This window comes from Corvus brachyrhynchos, unplaced genomic scaffold (assembly GCF_000691975.1).
Source record: "Corvus brachyrhynchos isolate BGI_N302 unplaced genomic scaffold, ASM69197v1 scaffold26, whole genome shotgun sequence".
NCBI lineage: Eukaryota > Metazoa > Chordata > Aves > Passeriformes > Corvidae > Corvus > Corvus brachyrhynchos.
Genome location: NW_008239324.1, coordinates 6,414,721 through 6,421,267, shown reverse-complemented (window position 1 = coordinate 6,421,267; position 6,547 = coordinate 6,414,721).

The window sequence follows — 6,547 nt, the reverse complement described above, 5'->3', positions numbered from 1 at the left end:
GCATCCTCCCCCATGGCAAGTGCAGCGGGGCTTCCCAACCGCTCTGCCCTTCTTGGAGGGTGCTGGCAGGATCTCACCATTCACAGAATGCTTTAAATTAGGACGAGGGCCTGATTGGGGCACAGCATGGAGCACTGAGGCCATTCCTCCTGGCACTTCCCAAGCCTCCTCACCTGCTTTTGGGGCACACAGGGATGAATGGGAGGACAGCCTCCCACTCAAGTCATGGGCAGTCCAGTTGACAGCCCACTTTCCCCAGGCAATCAGGAGTGCCATGGTCCCTCTGTGCATGCTTAATCCTGTGCCAGCTTTGGGTGGGATTTACACAAGTAACAGCTTACTCCAAGTTAGAAAACCTTATGCTTTTTAGGAGGGTGCCAGCACAGCTGTCAGCAGGGTAAGGACTGGGCAGCAAAGTCTGGGCATCAGCACCAGCCCTGCAGATCTCATTGCAGTGGCTGCATATGGATGGGACTGGAACCCTTTTGAGGGATGCAGTGGACTACAAGGCCTGGGCAGGAGAGACCCAAGCTCCTGATGGGCAGCAGGCATGAAAAGTGATGCAGGGAACCATAATCGCTCTCTAGATCTCTCTAGATCTACTAGATCCTTACCCTCCTGCTGCTGTCGTGGTGGTTGTATTCAAATCAAGGTTTGATGTCAAAAATAGCCGTGGCTAATACCTCTTGGTCCTCCTCCATCCTTTTAGCCCATCTGTTTCATCCAGCAGTGACCACATCCCTCCCTATGCCCTGTGGGCAGGGGTCTAAACGAAGACCCTACCCTGCAGTGCTGCATCCTCCTCCCAGGTCATGTCAGCTATATGCAGCTGGTGCCTTTCTCTTTCCAGCATGCAAAGGGCAAGTTGGATTAACTCTCAAGCAGCCTGGCAAGGAAATATTCCATTTGTTTGCCCTCAGCCATCCCAAACAAGCCCTCCTGTAGCAGTGGCTGCTCGCTACCCCTGTCCCAAATCATCAGCTGCAGTGAGCAGCAGCACACCCATCTGCAGGGTGTAGGATGTTTGGTAGGAAAGAGCACATAGGTGTGTGCTCTTTACTCTCCTGCCTCACTGTGGAACACCCAGCCTTCCTGCAAGGCCACGCTCTCTCATCTCAGCACCTCTGCTGAGCTCACGGCGCGGTGGCAGCACATGACTTGCCACATGAAGAGGGTGAAGCACGCCTGGTCCTCCTCCACGGCAGGAGGGGAATGTGAAGAGGTGTTTGATAAGCCATGGGGTTTTGTGACTCTCAAAGCCCCCACGAATCTCAGCTGAGAATCTGCCAGCGCATTTGCTTTGGTGTTGGGTTCAGGACCTAAAGCTTTGACACCATCCTTTTCATGAAGTATCTTGTATCCCTTCACCAAAGCTGCTCCCTCAAAGCTCATGGTTCAGCACCAGGTCACACCAGCGTGGGAAGAGCTGCCCTCTGGATTAAAAGCCTTTTTACACACACGAGCACATGCACTTACATTTGTGCTTTCAGACCCTGCTCACCCTGCAATCAAACAGCACATTTCTAAAACTCCACAGGGTAAAGGTGCTTTTGATTCCTATTACCGCAGGCCTGGTTCCTAGGGTATATCACCGTGTCCCGCAGCCATAGGGAGGAGGAGGAGAGAAGATCCAGCCAGCAGGAATTGTGCGGCAAGATTGATTTATTTAATTATTTTACAAACTCTTTTATAGACTTTTTTCTTCATAGTCTAATTGGACAACGGACCAGCCACCCCTTGGTGGTGATCGGCTAAAATCCTAAAACATTCATTATCAAAATATTTTCTACTATACCATAAACAAGACTTTTCAAGGTTGCAGGTGGCTTGGTTGTTTGCATTCCCTGCTACCTCTTCTGCGTGAGAGAAAAGTCTCTCACGGACTTACAAAATAGCAAGAAAATCCTTGCTAGCAGCATTTTTGTATCTACAGATTCCTAATTAAGTCTCTACACAGAGACCCCCAGAGACTCCTTAGACCACTCTGTGTTTACTTCCAGACTTCTGGAATAGGACAATCCTCCCTCCAAGATCCATAAGTGAGTTCTGCAGTTGATGAGAACCCAGCTCCCCCTTCCCACAGGGACCCTGTGCCCAAGCCCACCACACAGCTGGGTGGAAAGGCAGGGCCCCTGAGGGGACATCCCTGGGGCTGCACATTCCTCAGGAATGAATTCTAGAGTTAATTTTCCCTTTGAGTAAAGGAAGTTCTGGGTTTGGTACAAGGGAAGTAGGTGCCCATGTGAACAGGGTTAGCTTCGTGTTGGAAGGAAAGCCATTGGCTGGAAAACACCTATAGTACAAGAACCAGTTTTAATATTTTCTATGCTGCACATTTTTTTCGTAGTAAGGCTGGGGATACATTTTTCATGCATTGTAGAAAGGCAGATTTTGAGAGTTGATGTTTGGAGACATTGAAATCTTAATGATTCTCTAGTGAAGGTGGGGAACTCTGTGCAGTAAGAGCTTGAGCCCACTGAAGGGAGAGAGAGCAAGGCTGTCCTTGCACCTCCCAGGAGGTTCAGAACTGGTGCTCAATGGAGCTAATTGGGCAGCTCACACTCGTTTTGGACAATGAGCAGCAACTCTCTGATAGCTCGTGGGCTGGGTCTGGGCTGTCAAATGTTACAGAGGACCCACTGTTAGTCTGGTGCCCTGTTTCCCCCAAGAGATACAGGGTATAGGGGAGGGAGGAAAAGACTGTATGGGTCTGCGATGTTTTCCGACCACTTTTCCTGCCTGGCCAAATGAAAAGAGCTCATTTCTAAATGATAACATGTGGCAAATGATCCCGACTACAGATGGGAAGACCCCAGCACAATTTTGCACAGGACATAAGCCTTCTCCAGGTGTTTCCCAGCACTGGAAATATCACCTTCAGATCAAAAAAGTAACCTTGCAGCTGAACACAACAGCTGATTTATGTCATGGAAAAGCTAGAGCTGCTCATCAAAAACAAACTTAAAAATAACATTGTGGTTGATGTTCTCACAGATCATAAATATGCCCACTCACTCCACAGTTGGGGGGGATTTTTCCTTGGAGGGGAGGGGGGAAGCAGAGCAAACCAGGATTGTGAGCTCTTTATTTGTGTTAAATGAAAGGAAGAAAAACCCACCCAGCAGCTCTGCATCTGGAACTGCCTGGGCTTCATTACTGGAGGAGGAATCACCTCTGCCCTTTGCTCCAGCATCCTCCTGCCAGGCTTCCAGTGCTGCCTGCCTTTGCAGGCTCTCAGCCAGCCCCGCAGCCTCTCACTTGCACATTATTCACCCAAGCTCTCCCAGAGCAGGCAAACCATGCTGGCTGTGCCTGTGCACCACAGCATGCCCTGGCTTCTGGCTGGGTTTTACCCTCAGATAAAAATCGATTGCTGTTTTATATCAGAAATCCCCATGGCTGCAGCTCTCCACCTTCCCACAGGCAAAATAAATCACTCTTTAACCCTCCCCACACATGCATAGATGTTTCACACAACAAGGACTAAGCCAGGGAGGAGGCAAGCTGTGTTTGGCCACCAGCACGTGCGGCCACGGGGCCCTGGCTCCTAAACCCCTTGGCACTTCGGCTGCTAACACACAGCAACACCCTGACCTTGGTGGGCAGCTGATTGCAGCGGCTTCTAGTTTAAAGTAGAACAGGAACTGCCTTGTTCGGTGCTGGAGAGGAACAAATTAAGGTAAGAACTCCTGCTTATCATGTCAGGACATTACGTGCTCACAAGCATACAGCAACAGAGGTCCCTGGGGGAATCCGAGGGTGCACGTACCAGCTTTGCCAGCCTGGTAGAGGATCTCAGAAGAAACATAAAAATCCACGTGTGTGACTTGGAAGAAGAGACTCAGTTGCATCACAGCCCAGACCAGCTATGTCTTGTGAAACCGAGCCATGATTAAAACAACAGACGTGTTTTGGTTATTTTTTTAAATTTTTTTTTAACGTGCTTTAGATCTCTCATTGAGGAAAGCTGGGAGATGACTCACCCGTGGCTTCCAGACCTAGGGAAAAAAAAGGAAAAAAAAGAGAAAACAACCCTGAAAAAAAACCCCAAACCATTTTCTAACCAAATGCTTGAATGCATTTGTTTTCAGCGTGCCCATGGGCAGGCTGCGAGACCAGCCCTGCAAAGCCTGCCCACCGCCTCACGCAGCTCAGCTCAAATTTTGAGTAACCCCCACAGGCTGTTTGATGTGGTTGAGCCTGGCAAGAACCAGGGTCGATACAGGTGAACGGCTGCACTCTCACTTTCTTCACCATCTATACAAACTTGCCACCATCTGATGAGCAAGACCTGGGCGTCCTGCTGCCACACACTGGAGTAACATGGCCCTCCCCACCACAAGCCTCAGGCAAGTCAGGGTCTGCCCTGGGAAGTCTCCATAGAGGAGATGTAGCTCTTGATGCTGTTTACTGGGAGCTCCTTTGGCAAATACATGAGTAAACCTGTCTAATTGTTGGTTGCAAAGTTCCCCAAGCATCATTTAAACTTAGCCCGTACGGACCCCGGGCTCCACCTCTGCCTGGGCATGTTGGGCATGTCCCTGCCTGCTCCCGTCTTCCCTGTGCAGGGGGGGACACACAGGGCACTCCCAGAACAGAGCGGCCAGAGATGGGCTGCGTGAGAATTAACATGGAAAGAGAGAGGAGAAAAAAGCTTGGATACTTCAAAAGCCTCTGAAACTCTGAACATCTCATACCAGCAGTCGAATAGAAGGTTGTAGGAATTACCTCCAGTAATAGGTTGGTCTTGGCTTTGACATCGCATTTAGCCCCAAGCTCTGTATTAAGCAGGCCAAAGCCCACAGAAGCTTTCTTAATGGATTATTGCTTAATAAAGCAACCCAATATATTTTCTCTATAGATTTTGGCATTCTCAGCATCAGCCCACACTCCTGGAGAGTGCTGGGGGTTTGAGGTGAGCCCTTCTATGAGCAGCTGAGGAGGCCAGTCCTGCACTCACACCCCTACTTCCCCACAGTGGAAGTTGGGTTTTTTGGTGTCTAAGTGGGTTGTATAAGAAAAGGAGGGTGGAAAGGAGAGGAGATTGAAGCTCTGAGGGATGGAAGTGGACTCTGCATCTCACAACAAGAACAGTGTTTGATCCATCACCAGAAAGCAACTTTGGAAAAGGAAGGCAAGGGCCTTCCTTCATACTCAAAGACTGGGGGTAAAAATCAATGTATAAAACCCTCCAAACTACCTGGAGGGTTTTGCAGAGGGAGGAGATGCTGTGCAGGGCCAGGAATTGGAGAAGAGCAGCAACCCCAGCAGGCTAGCACACAGGGGGAACGATTGGCAAGCAAGTGGGATGCTTCACCAGTTGAACACTTCTTGAGCCGTAACCATCCTTCTTTTCCAGACAAGAAAAAATACCTCAGAAGCTCTTCCCCGCCTCCAAGCCTGTGCCTTTGCTTGCTGGATCTATATCAGAAGACTGTAGTACTCACCCAGGGGTTTTTATTTAGCGTCCCTGCCTTTGTGCCAGCAGACCTTGCATGGCAGGTTCAGTCACTTTCCATGGGGCCTTAAGAATTCAATTTTGCTTTTAAATTTGCTGCCTCTAGGCAAGATGTAGCAAGTTTTTATGTGCATGGTGCCTCTTTGTCTGCGTAGTGGTCTCATTCCTAATGAGGAGAAGGAAAACAAAAATTCTATCTCTCTAAAGGATGCTATTGTGTGAAATTAAGTAAACAGGGGAGCTGGGGCGGGATTCGCCCAGACCCACACGCTGTGAGCGGCAGGGCTGGCCGGAGCGGAGCCTGGGTTTCAGTTCCCCTTTTCCAGCAGCATCGCTTGCCAGGCCCAGCTTTCATAAGAGTTTATTTTCAGAGTTACTCCCTCAGAGCAGAGAGGAGCAGGAACACTCCAGCCCCGCATCCCACTCCCAGCACCATCCACCTTCCCTGCGGGGAGGTTTTGGCTTGAGCTCCCCTACTCATTTCTCTCTTTACTGCTGCCAGAGACCCAGCCAGCGATAAACAGCAGCGGGTGCCTTTTAATTAACATCCTCATTTCAAGGCAACATATTATTTTCATTAAAATCAATAAATAGTCTCTGCTTGGACCTTTTCGTATGCCTTATATTGAAAGCAAATCAAACCCTACCCCTGGCATCTGGATCCCATACTTCCTCCACAGGATGCTTTGCTGCAGAGGCTGCACCTGAGCAGGCTCAACTCACGGGACGGGGATTTTCCAGTAGGAAAGGCAGCAGCAGGTCAGATGTTTTGGGGGGTGCTTCTCCTTGCATGAGGAAGTTATTATTTCATATACCACAGAGGACAGAGCTAAGGGAGCATTGGACTGCAACATCCCTGGCAGTGTCCCATCCTGGACCGCATCCCTTCTTGCCTCAGGTGGACCTTTCTGCCCTGGGGCAGCTCTGGACTCATCTGCATGACAGCAAGTGACCCTTTCCTTCTAAAACTGAGTGCTGTGAAATTAGGCAGGCTGACCCGAGCTAGCCAGGCCTAAACCTGCAGTACTTTGCTATCTGGGCTGAAGAAGCAGTTTAAGTGAAAAATCACCCCACAAAAAGCAGGGATGA